The following is a 13,348-nucleotide window of genomic DNA, read 5'->3' as shown; positions in this document are numbered from 1 at the left end:
GTGTGTGTGTGTGTGTGTGTGTGTGTGTGTGTGTGTGTGTGTGTGTGTAAAACGGTATGTTGTTCATAGGTACTGTTATTATTAATGTATTATTATATCCATCTATTGTGTTATTACATTATGTTATGTTATGTTATGTTCTATTCTATACATATAGATAAATACAAGCATATTCTCATATATCTACTACCTAACTTTGCAATGGCCCTTTGAGCAAGATACCATAGTTGTGAGCCTCATCTTACAGAGGAGAATTAGAGTTTCCTCTAACTCCGAATCTAAAATCCAATGGTTCTGTCTCAGTCTGTGGGACCAAACCCCTCAGCGCCTTGATTCAATTCAGTAAACATATATTAAGCACTTATTGCATGCCAGGCACTGTGCTCAGTACTGGGGATACAAAAAGAGCAAAAGGCAGGCCCTGCCCTGGAGGAGCTGACCATCATTCTAAAACTTTCCAGGTAGGTGTTGATGGTGCTGGTTGTTCAGTCTTTTCTACCTCTCCATGGCCCCACTCGGGGTTTTCTCAGGAGAGATCCTGGAGGGGTTGGCCATTTCCTTCTCCAGTTCATTTTACAGATAAGGAAACCGAGGCAAACAGGGTGAAGTGACTTACCTAAGGTCACACAGCTGGGAAGTGTCTGAGGCCAGGTTTAAGCTCAGGTGTTCTTGACTTCAGGGGCCAGCGTCCTATCCACTGCACCACCCAGCTGCCCAAGGAGATGGTGGAGGGAGTTTCTCTACTAGCCCTTTCCCCCACATTGATGAAGGTACTCACAGGACCAAAGGTATCATTTGGGCTGAAGAAAGGGAATAACAGTATTTTTCTGAATCGTGGTTTTGTTGGTAGAAGGAACTCCCAGATAAGGACATGCCCTCTGCTAGTGCAGGTGGGCACCGCCTCTGTGCTCTGTAGTCTTGGTGACTTGTCCAGGGCCCGCAGCCGGCGTGCGGAGGCGACAGGTCTTCTTAAATCCTGGCTCTGTCCTCTCTTCCCCAGTCCATGCTGTCTCTTTATTATCATTGCTCCGATTTCTTTGGACTTTGAGAGAGAGACTTTCAATGAGTCGGTCGATTGCCAGGCATTTATTAAACCCTCTACCTGCTGGGGCCTGGGTAGACAAAGCAAAAGGGAAACAGTTTTTGAGGAGATTGCTTCCTTTCTGCGCCTCAGTTTCTTCCTCTGCAAGGTGAGGTCATTGGATGGTGATCTTTTTCCTGGTGAGGTCACCTTGTGATGCCTCTGGGGGGTGGTTTCTTCTGTTTGCTGATAACTAGTCGAGGTCTCTGGGCACAGACTGCCCTCTGACAGCTTCAGACACAGTCCTTGTCCATGGCTGTCTCTTTAGGTGACTACCTTTGGCCCAGATACTTCTGGGGTCGGGGGCATCTTAGCCTGCAATCAGATGTTTCCCAGATTGGGAGGTGATCCATTATCTTTCTAAATTTGGCCGCCTGCTCTCCGCTTTTGAGCCTGCTGGTTTCGGAGCTGTTGTGGAAAAACTGAGACCAGGATTTGGAATCAGAGGACCTGGGTTCAAATCCTGCCTCTTACACTGACTACGTATGTGATTTTGGGTGAATGACTTCGCCTTTCTAGCAGCCTCTTCATCTGTAAAATAATCTAGATGGGCTCTGAGGCCCCTTCCAGCTTGACTTCTTGGGGCCTGTAACCCACAGGACCCTAGACAACCCCTTTAACCGTTCTGGGCCTCAGTTTCCTCATCTGTAAAATGGGTGCATGGACTAAAGGCTCTCTGAGGCCCCTGCCAGCTGTCAGCCTGGTTCTTTACATTTCTAAGGTTCTTTCAAGTGGTGTTTGTTTCCAAAGCACTTTCCTCATAATAGCTCAATGAGGTAATGTCAGCATGAGGATTCTCTCCATTTTACAGATGAGGAAACTGAGGTGCAGAGAAATTAAGTGACTTGGGATCTTAGGTTTAGAGCAGGAAGGGACTCAGAGGTGGTCCAGTCCAGCCTCCTTCTCTGATTGACGAGGAAGCCAGACGGAGGCCCCAGGATGTTGTGAATTACCCACGGTCACGTAGGTGGTGACAAGAAGTGGGATTTGCAATCATGTCCAGCCTGTGCTTTGAATGAGTCATTTCCTCTCTCTGGGCCTTGTCGGCCAAGTGGGGAGCTGAGCTTGGTTCTCTCCAAAGCCCTCTCTAAGTTACTCTCCCTGCCTGGGCTTCAGTTTCCTTACATGTAAAGTGGGTGGTGGGTGGCTGGGTTGGACCAGTGATGGTACACGCTAACATTTATATAATGACTTAAGATCAGCAAAGCCCATTGTGTATGTTACCAACCCTGGGGGGGTGAGTGCTTTTAGTATCCCCATTTTACAGATGCGCAAGTTGAGGCCAAGGTGAAGCCACCTCCCTGGGGTCATACAACTAGTAGGTTTCTGAGGCAGGACTTGGAGTCCAGAAGGCCTGAGTTCAAATCCAGAACTCCATCCATGATGCCTCCCAGAGGCCCCTCCCTCCCCTAGGAGGCTCTGGGTAACCAAGCACTTCTGGCTTCCCATAATGCAGTTCCTCATCACTCCTTCCCCATCAAAACTGTCAGGAGCCCGTTGTTCCGGTTTTAAATTCTCTTTAAGTGTCTACTTTTCCAGATTAAATCTTTCCTGCTTAACACCAATTTGCATGTGGGGGTGAAGTCCCCAGAGAGCAGCTGCAATGGGGGGGTCACCTCACCATTAGTGAAGTTTTCTTGTAGACCAAAATAGGAGGGAGATTTTTGCCCATGCCTCCATCTCAGCCCAGATGCAGGCAGGGTGCCTGAGATCTGAATGGAGGCCCCTGTGTGTGTGTGCCAGCTGGAGAACGGGCTGCAGGCTGGGCTGCATTTGGCCTAAAGCACTTCTGTTCTCTCCCAGTCTTCTCCATTCAGACTGAGCTGAGCCCATCCCTCTTTCAGGCCTCCCAGTGCCCTGGGAGTGAGACCACTGGGCAGTGCCAGGCTGGAAATTTGGCCCTTCCATTCCTCTTTGGAGGGCGGGGGCAGGGGACCCCCTGCAGCTTGCCTTGGTAAAACAGCTTTATTGCCTTAATAAATCTAGGGAGAGGAGTGAAAGGATGGGCCAGAGCCACCCCCCCTCACCGAAGCATTGGCTGTCCTCCCCCCAGAACGGTGTGGGGGCTGATGGAGCCTCCCATTAATGTGCCTTGGCTGAGGGCCTCAGCCAGATGAGAATGCATTCAGCCTCATCCAGGCGTGAAGCTTTAATTTACAATTAAAATATTATGGGCACATACTTTAATAAAGATGATTCATGGGGCCAGACTGAATCACACTCCCAGTGATGGAGAAGCAGCCAGGAATCTGACGGGGGTGGGGCAGGGATCTGAGTGGCAGACGAGCTCTGATGGGGCCTTTTCTGCAGAAGGCGGGTTCTCATCTGTGATCCGGGGTCCAAAAGGACCAGCTTGAGCTTTTCTGCTTGGCTCAGGGGGCTGGGGGCTGCTTCGAGAGGTTGTTTCATTTACGGTGGGACTCAGTTGGTTCTGCAGGACAATTGCCTTTCTTTAGTTATTTTTTTTCCTAGGGCTTTAGTTATTATTACCATTACCTGTGATTTCCTTGGCAAGGAGCCTTCTTCTGCTATGATGATGATAATAGCTGACATTTATAAAGCACCTACTATGCACCAGGCACTGTGCTAAGAGTTTTATGATTATTATGTCATTTGATTCTCACAATAACTCTGAGAGGTAGGTGCTATTATTATCCCCATTTTACAGATGAGGAAACTGAGGCAGGCAGAGGCTAAATGTCTTGCCCAAGGTCACACAGCTAGGAAGTGTCTGTGGCTGGATTTGAGTCAGGTTTTCTTGACTTTAGGCCACTGGGCCACCTGGCTGCCCCAAACAGTGCTGATCTACAAAGATGGTGATAACATCCTGGGGAGGTATGGGTGGGAGAGGGAAATGAAGAAGCTGGCTTTGCCTTAAATACTATGAACTCATCAATAATGAATTTCTGAGTGTCACCATTAATACATTAGTTACTTTGGGGATAAAGTGGTTTCTGCACTGGGATAAAGCAAGATATGCATTGAGGTGCTCACCATCATTCACACTTCAGTCTAAATTTAGCTACTTCCTTTCCATGTGAATCTGAGTGCAGGCCCAGTTTGGGGGAAGACAGACAGGCTAAGGCAGGAAGGAAGAGGCATGGGATCGGGTGAAACACAGAGGTTCTGGATGCCTCAGGAAGAAAGGGCAAGTAGTGGGCAAGACTTGGTGAAGTCTGCTGTCCTCTGGGCTGTTTCTGACTTTTAAGCATCTTAATATTTTAGTCCTGATTGGACTGACAATCTAGAGTTTGGGCAGAAAAGGAGACGTAATGAAGGTGGGCATGAAAGCTTTTGAGGAGTATCTGAAGGGCCATCATGCGGAAGCAGATTAGACATGTTCTGTTGAACCCCAGAAGGCAGAACTGAGAGCAGTGGGTGGAAATTACAGAAAGACAGTGTTTGGCCCAATTGAATTGAAAACTTTTTAATATTTTGGGTTTTCCAATTAACTAGGACAGGTAGTGAGTTCCTCGTCCATGGACATCTTCAAGCAAAGAGGAGGATGTAGAGGGGGTGGGGCGGGGCTCTTGTTCACGTCTGGATTGGCCTCAATAGCCTATGAGATTGTGTAATTCTGTGCTAACATGAAGCAAATGTGAGGGCTTGTCAGGTGGTGCTTCCTGGGAGGCAGCCAGCCTGGAACCTCTGAGTGAGGAGACCACGTAGGAGCTTTCCTAGACACATGAGGTTTCTTTTCCTTCCATCCGATGCCTCGTGATGCTGAGGATTCTAAAAGCAGGGTTCTTCCATTTTCTTCTTCATTCCCCTAGTTCCTGCCCTTTCCCCCCTCCTCTCCCCCAAATCATTTTTCCTATTTGAGAGTTTGTTTCTTAATCTAAACTTAACCTAGGTGGAAAAATAAAGCCAGGCCAAACCCAACATTTCACAGAAAAGTCCCAGGCTTGGAAGAATGTCAGGAACATTGAGAGGGTTATTTTGGTTTGTTCCTAGAATTTTTGAAATCAGGAGCTTAATGAGGGTCAACAAACCCCGCAGGGCTCAGTGGGTGCCTGGTCTTATTGTTCTGCCTATCACTGGCCATCCCCTGGCTTCGGCTCCAGTCCAGGCTTGCCGATGTCACATTTGGTCATTGTCATTTCATAGCATCAATTTCAGTTTTGAAGGGTGGTGTTTCTTTCCATTTACATTGTAGTAGCTAACTTATCTATTTCCTCCCCCTGCATCAGTTCGTGTAAGTCTTCTTATGCTTCTCCGTGATCCTCATTTCTTATAACACAATGACATTCCATAGAGCTTGGTTAACCGTTCCCTAGTGAATGGGCATCTGCTTTCTCTCCTGTTAGACTGTCCCTGGCCTGCCATGAATGTTAGAGGGTCCAGCCAAAGTGCTGGGAGCCTTTCTGTTGTTCTGCAGATATGGCAGCTGCAGGCGGAACACATGGACTGACCGTCAGTTCTCCCTCTTTCCCTCCCCCTCCCCTTTCTCTCTCTACACGGTTGGTCTATCTTCTTTCCCTCCCTCATTTATTCCTTCAATGGCATCCTTTGCACCTCTTCTCATTCATCGGTTCATTTATTCAGTAAATATTTATTAAGCTCCTACTATGAGTCAGGCACTTTGCTAAGTTCTGGGGACACAAAAAGAGGCAAAAGGCAATCTCTACCTTCAAGAAGCTTCTTTAACTATAACACATTTTAGGGTGCCCATCATGCCCTTCTCCATTGTTGTTTTTTTGGGGGGGGGTTGAACTTCAACTTCAGTTCTTTGGGATTCCATTTCTTCTGGTCATGGCCATAAAATAGCTCTTGAAGAAGATTGGTGTGTAAAAAGATGGGTCTGCTTTCCGGGGAGAAACTTGGGGTCATTAAAAGAAGATGGCAGCTTCCCCCAAGCAATCCAGCTGGACCTCCCCTCCCCCCTTCACCCCAGGACCCAGATCCACCATCCAACTGCTGCCTCTGTCCAATCAAATCAATCAGGAAGCATTTGTTAAGTGTGGGCCAGGTGCTGGGTATATGGAGACCACAGTGAAACGTAGCTTGTTGGCAGAGACAACCTGCACACCTGCACCCATTATAGGTGTTTTCCCCAAGTGTGTTTTGGGGAAAGCCCCTAGTCTCTGGAGGGGGTCATGCAGAGCCTCTTGGAGAACAGCTTTCTCGAGGGCAGGGACTGTCTTTTGCCTCTTTTGTTATCCCCAGCACTTAGCACAGTGCCTGGCACACAGCAGGTGCTTAATAATGTTTATTGATTCATTATTCTTTTTTGTTTTTGCTTTTTAGTGAGGCAATCAGGGTTAAGTGATTTGCCCAGGATCACACAGCTTGACACAGTGTTAAGTCTGAGGCTGCATTTGAACTCAGGTCCTCCTGACTCGAAGGCTGGAGCTCTATCCACTGCCCCAACTTCATTCTTCATTTGAGCTGAGCCTAGAAGGGGTTCCAATAGGCTGAGGTGGGAAGGGAGAGCACCCCACCGTGGAAATCATGTATGCCAGAAGCATTTCATTCCATTAGACAGCCATTTCTTCTGCCCTTTTTTGTGAACTTCCTTCTTAATAACTATTTCTAAGTACCTTTAAAATGAATCTTAATTATATAAGAAAAGTCATTAAACTGTTCATACTTTTTGCCCCATAGATTTCCCTAATGAATGTATTCCCCAGGGAAGAAAATGACAGAAAGAAAAGTTCCATCTGTAATGAAATATTCATCATGGCGCACTTCGTGGTTTCAGAAAAAACTAAACCCAAGCTGCAAACACAATTGGTGCTTAGGAACGTGAGTGTGGCTGAGCCTGTGCCTAGCGAAGTGCCTTCACAAGGGTGGGCCGTGGGGGTGAAGAGCAGGAGCCCCAGAATGAATGAGGGAGAGAATCTGGCTGGAAAATACTGGGTGGGTAGAATGAGTACAAATATCTCCTGCAGAATAAAAGGGGCACTTAGTAGGTGTTTGACGTGATGGACATGATAGAGGAGCCCAATGGTGCAGTAGAAAGGACATTGAATTTGAAGGGAGAGGACCTGGGTTCAAATCCTTGCTTTGCGGCTTCCTACCTGTGTGACCTTGGCAAGGCACAACCTGGACAGGGCTCAGTTTCTTCATCTATAAAATGGAGTGATTGGCCAAGATGCACTCTGGGGTCCTCCCTTCTATCTCTAGGAGATTTGTATTTTCGTTTCTTTCTATCTCGAGCACTGGCACGTCGTGTTTAATTAATGTTTGCTAATTAGTGCTTGTTGATTGACTGACAATTCTATGAAAATTATAAGAAAGGATGAAGGGCAGACATAGAGAGCTGGCCTCAGGATCAGGAGGACCTAAGTTCAAGTCACATAATGACTGTTAGTCATAGAGTCAACAAACATTTATTAATTTACTTTTATTCTTAATAAATAATAAAATTATTATAAAATTTATTAAGTGCTTACTGGATGCCAGGCTGTGTGGCCCCTTACAGACTCAGGCAGCTTTCCAAGACTCTTAAATTTCAGAGCAGGTACAGCTATGCATTGGTAAAGGGAATTTCTTCACTTGGAGTTCTCTACACTAAAGAAATCTCAGGCCCAGATGAAAAGAGAGAGGAAGATGGATTCAGAGAACCACGGGAAAGCTTGCGTCAAGTGATGGAGAATGAGGAAAGCAGATCTGGGGAAATAATGAATACACTGACCTCCATCGGGTAAACAGCTTTATGACCAGACTCTGCTGAATCGGATAACCGACCTTGGTCCTGGAAGTCTGATAATCAGGCAAGCGTGCTTGCCTCCTCCAGCTCTAGGTGGGGGGCTAGGGAAGTGGAATGCAGCATACACGAGGTGACCTAGACGCTGTATTCCTTGGCTTCGATTCAATGTTTTTTTTATTAGAGGGGAGGATTCACTCAGGGGAGGTAGATGGAGAAACATAAAAAGGCGTAAAATCAGAGATTGACAATAGGGCCTTTAGAAGCAGTGAATCTTGCTTAGTTATTGCTTTTGGTCGGCCTGGCGTTTTCTGGGCTTCCTTGGGTTGGTAGCTTAGGGTTTCAGTTCCCCAGCTTTCGCCACTTCCCTCCTGCCCCATATGGCTCCAAATCTATCCCCTTCCCTAAATTCAACAGACCAACAGGAACGACAGAATTTCTCTCAGTGGGCAGTTTAGGTTCCTAATTACTAACCAGTAAAGGACGCCTGTCGGGCGGGCCCAAGGCATCTCCTGTTCCTTCCTGTGGAAAAAAACCTCGGCTTGCCATAGAGCTAGGTTCTGTATTGGAGGCAGAATTCGATTAGGGGTGAAAGGAACAGGGCCCTGGGAGTCCATGAATGGGAGACGCTCATTAGAGATAGCCTTATCATTGCGGGGTGGGGTGGGATGGAATAGATTAAAAATGCAGAATAAAAGGGGGAGGAGGCAGTGAGGATGAAACAAAAGTACTTTTTGCCTCTGTGGTCAAAGATGTGAATCTTGTCCAGACCCTTGTCATGTGTAGGAAATTGAGTCTCCCATCTCTCTAACTCATCATAGCCCTTTGCTTATCCTTATGACAATCTCAGGAGTTAAATCTTTTTTTTTTCCCAACAACAGTAATAATGATAGCTGGCATTTATATAGCATTTTAAGGTTTGCAGAGTGCTTTACATAGGTTAATGCTTAGATAGGTATTGCCCCCATTTTACAGATGAGGGAACTGAGGGTGAGCTTAAGTGATTTGCATAGGGTCACACAGAAAGTAAATATTTGAGGTGAGATTTGAAGTTGTTGTCTTTGTGATTCCAAGTCCAGCATTCTAGCTATTGTTGAGAGAGAGAGAGAGAGAGAGAGAGAGCGAGCGAGCCTGGGTATGGGACTAGTGTGGGCTCTGCCCAGGATGCGATATGGGGAAGGCTTTCTCTCCGTGGGAAGGGCCTCATGGCCTGCTTCTATGCTGATCAACAGTGCAGGCAGGGAGGCCTCACCCCTAAGGTCTTATCCATTAGGGTCCTGTGCCTTTGATTCAGGCTTGAGCTCTCCCCCCCCCAGTAGCCTCCTAGGCCCATAAGCTGGGTTCCCCAAGGACTGGCTGTCTCCTCTCCTAGAGTATCAGCATCTGGGGCAGTCTGGGCTCTATGGCACCATCTCCCACCTGAATTGGCCCCAAGCACCAGAATTCCTGGTTTTAGGTCCACAAAAAGCCTATGTTTTATTGCAAAGGTGACAGGTTGGACCCACTGACATGATTCTATAAGGAGAACCAGATAAGGGGCCATGCTGTGGTAGGAGAAGCCTGGAGTGTGGGGCAGAGACTTGGGTTTGAATTCTGGCTTGGCTGCTTGCTCCCTGTCTGGCTTTGAGCAAGCTCCCTTGATCTCATTGGGCTTGCCTCAGTTTCCCTATTTGTAAAATGAAGCAGTGGGATTAGATGATCTCATTTGATGGCTTTTGGACATTGAACGACGACTATTTGGCAGGGATGGGACAGATTCCTGGTCAAGTAGAGTTGGGCTCCTTGCTGTAAATCCTCCAATCTCCTCCATTACTGTACAAACTCCTTGAAGACAGGGACAGTGTCATTTGGATCCCCAAGTTTCACAGTGTCTGACACCTAGTAGGTGCTTAATAAATGTTTGCTAATCGTTGAGAGACTCCAGACAAACTCTTCTAACTGACTATTCCCATCTGTGTGCATTTGCCTAGACTGCCCCCATGCCTGAAATGTGCTTCCTCTGACCCTCCTAAGCCTCGTTCCCTTCAGGGCTCATCCCAAGATCTGTCTCCCTGTGCTCCAGTGATTAGTGCTCCCCCCAATTACTTTGTCTTTCTTTACATACGGGGGCTTAGTGAAGTTACGCTTTACTAGCTTAAAATGACTATATTTATGTACCTCTCAGGTCATGCTACCAGACTTCAGAGGAATGTCTTCCCTTTTTCTTTGTGACTGTGCTATCTGTCTTCATAAACGTTTGTTAAATCAAGTTTGCCAGAGATTGTCTGATGAGAATCACCTGAAACTTGAAGAAGACGTCTTTTAAATAAGAGAACATTTGATGCCAGGATAAAAACCCACCTTCTCCATTCTAATTTCTTTTTCTTACCTTGGGGAAAGATGGATCAGAAAAGGGTTCCTGTGAAGATTCACTTGTTCACTGGCAGTGAGGTAGAGATCGTTCCATAAAATGGCATCCTGGGACAACATCCAGGAATATCTTATAGCCTCTAGCCAGGCTTTTCTTAGCAACCGGGATCCTCCAATTTCAATATCTACTGTTGCAGAGCCTTCTAAATTAGATTCATAATTAGGCAAAAATAAAAGTGCTGTGGAGAGGATTCTGGGCTTGGCATAAGAGGACTTTGGGTTCAAATCCTGCCTCTGTCTCTTACACTTGTGCGTGACTTACCAAGCTTCATCATCTGTAGAATAAGGGAATTAATTGGTCTAGGTGCCCCCCAAGGGTCCTTTGAGCTCTTGATTTATGAACCTGTGAGTCAAGGGAAAAGAGTTTGCTTTTTACCATCCACACAAGAAAACCAAGTGGATGAAGAATCTCGTCTATGATATGTCATTGGCCAAACAATCCAAAGAGCTGGTTCATCGTGTGCCTTGGGCAAGCACTGCCCAAGATATGTACAAAAGGAGGAGAATGGAATGGGTTGTCTTTAAGAAATTGCAAAGAGCTCTTTATGATCCCAACCCTGTCAGCTGAGTATAGGATGAGCTGGAGTGGTGAGACATAAAGATCTGAGTTAGGTTGGTAACTGCCGGGGTGGAGAGATGTTGTGAAGGTGGAAAAGACCAGATTTGTCAACAGGTTGGATAGAGAGGGTGAGGAGTCCAGGAGGACACTGGGATTCTGGGCTGGGAGACTGGGAGGTTGTTAACAGGAAATTTAGAAAGGGAGGGAGTTTGGGGGGGGAAGAGAGTGAGTTGTGCTTTGGAAATGATGAGTTTGAGATGCCTGTGGCACATGCAGTTAGGATGTCCTTGGATGGGTCACACCTAGGGACTCCACTGGCATCAAGAGAAGGGGAGGGGGGCCCTGGCACATTGGATCCCACAGCTGCGAACATGGATGGATGGAGAATAGCCACATAGACAAGGTCAGTATCGAAGCATCAATATGCAGAGAAGACAAGACAAAACCTAGCAAATGTCTAAATGGGAAAAGTCAGAAGGCGATTGTAATATCATGGGGAAATAACATGATTTCTAGTTTAGAAAGCACCAGACCTCCATTATCTGAGAGAATACAAGACCCTTGAGGGCCCCAGCTCCCCCCTCAGTGCCTGGCATGAAGGAGGGCCTCAATATAAATGTGTGTTGATTGACCGATTTCATTTGAGCCTCCTAGCCCAGTGAGGCTGGTGGTGGAGATATGTTGTCCCCATTCAACGCATGAGGGAATTGAACCTTGGAGAAGTGGCTTCTCAGAGCCCACGACTTCGGTTAATCAGCAGCCAGCTGGCCTCCTAGTGCCCGTGGGGGGAACCCATTCAAGCCCTGCCCCTCCCTCATCCGCCGTTCCCTCCCTGCTCTATGCCTGTCTTTGGGAGGGCAGGAGGGAAAGGGTTAATGCTAGATCGCCCGTACCTCCTTTTTTCATCCTTGATCTCTCGTTAGGCCTGAGCAATCATTAAAATGTTTAATAAGATTATTAAACTGATTGAGTGCATCAGCTGCTCAGACATTTCCCCAAGAAGTCCACGTGATCCTGCAGCAGAGAATGTCGCAGAGAGGAGGTTCTGGGCTGCCGGAGGATGAGCCAGCTTCCTTTTGGAAGCTGAACAGAGCTAATTAAGAAGCCCTGGAAACAGATTTTGTCGGTTCAAGAAGTTCCATCGGGTCCCTCTCTGTCTGTAGAGTAAAACAGAAACTTCTCTGTTCAGTCCTTAAAGCCTTTCTGGAGGTCAGACAATAAACATTCGTTAAGCACCTACTGTGTGTCGGGCTCTGTGCTAAATACCTGCCTTTGAGGAGCTTACAGGCTAATGGGCAGAGACTCACCCAAAAAGCTACAAAAGGGAGGGGGGAGGCCCCACCCTCAGGCTGGGTGGGAGTGCTCTAGCCTGGGTCTAGCCGCCTCTCTAGGTCTATTCCTCATTACTGTGCTCCGGCTTCCTGCCTAAGTGACTAATTGACTTGTAATCCATACACAGCAGTCCTCTGCCCAGGCTGCCGTTTCCTTTCTCCCTGGCCTCACTTCTCCCCTCTGCCTTCAAAGGTGAGCTGAAGGGCCATCTCCTCCAGGAAGCCTGAGCCAGTCTTCCTTCACCCCTCCCCCTAGCTGCTTGTCTCCTCCCCCCAGGATATTATTCCTTAAATGCTTTCTGTTAACGTTTCTGTCCATGTGTGCCCCCTCATGTCACCACTTCATTTTGGCCTTTGTATACCAGGCCCAGCACATAGTAGGGCTTAATAAGTGACTGCTGAATGAATGAGTGGGATGACCAAAATGAGTTTCCTGGCAGTATCTGCTGATCAACTGGAAGCAGTCGCGTTTTACTCCTTTGGACTATTTGGGGGGTGGGTGGGGAGGGCAGGAAGGGCACTGTGAACGACTGAGGATCCCTTGCAGGCGTATACCGCGTGACTCTTTAACAAGATGTGGTTGGTGCAGGCCTCAGATATTGGCATGTAAAATGATGATTCTGGAGGAGTTAAACAGCTTAATCTTAAGTATTTTTACATATATTTATAATAAGCAGCATGAATCAGATTATAATTTGTGCCAGGGAACAGAGCCTGGGCCTGTGACTTCCTTGGCATAGGGAACTCCCACTACCAAAGCAAATTAATTGTTGTTGAATTGTTTTTTCAGTTGTGTCTGAGTCTTTGTGACCCCATTTGGGGTTTTCTTGGCAGAGAACCTAGAGTGGTTTGCCATTTCCTTCTCCAGCTCATTTTACAGATGAGGAAACTGAGGCAGAGTTCAGTGACTTGCCCAGGGTCACACGGCTAGTAAGTGTCCGAGGCCAGATTTGAATTCAGATCTTCCTGACTTCAGGGCTGGCCTCCATCCATTGGCTTGGGGCGCCAGGACGTTTGTCCAGGGCCACACAGCTGGCCTGAATGTATCTGGCAGCACCTCGAATTCAGGTCTTCCTGGTCAGCTCTTCATGTCCCAGACCACACTGTCTCTGCTTTGCATTATCTTTGCAGACGACTTTTGCAAAAGAGATAAACTTGAGGCCAGCCCCAGACTGGCTCATCAGGCATTCCTGAAGGGCCTACAGGTCGGATGAAATAGGGGCATGTGCCTCTTGGGAGAAGTTAAGAGATTTGAGACATTAGGGGGTCATAAAAGCCTGGAGGGACCAAAATGGTCATCAGTTCCAACCGCCTCATTT

General features: G+C 47.2%; 1 protein-coding gene across 2 annotated transcripts in view; it reads left to right on the top strand.

The window, feature by feature from the left end:
* The window catches only part of LOC114050620 (sorting nexin-10), a 70,321-nt gene that overhangs the window by 39,028 nt on the left and 17,945 nt on the right, over positions 1-13,348 (top strand). The window lies entirely within an intron of this gene.

Source organism: Vombatus ursinus, unplaced genomic scaffold, assembly GCF_900497805.2.
Source record: "Vombatus ursinus unplaced genomic scaffold, bare-nosed wombat genome assembly UNPS02014799.1, whole genome shotgun sequence".
NCBI lineage: Eukaryota > Metazoa > Chordata > Mammalia > Diprotodontia > Vombatidae > Vombatus > Vombatus ursinus.
Note: the sequence above shows the minus strand (reverse complement) of the source record. Positions and strands in the feature narration are given on the sequence as shown.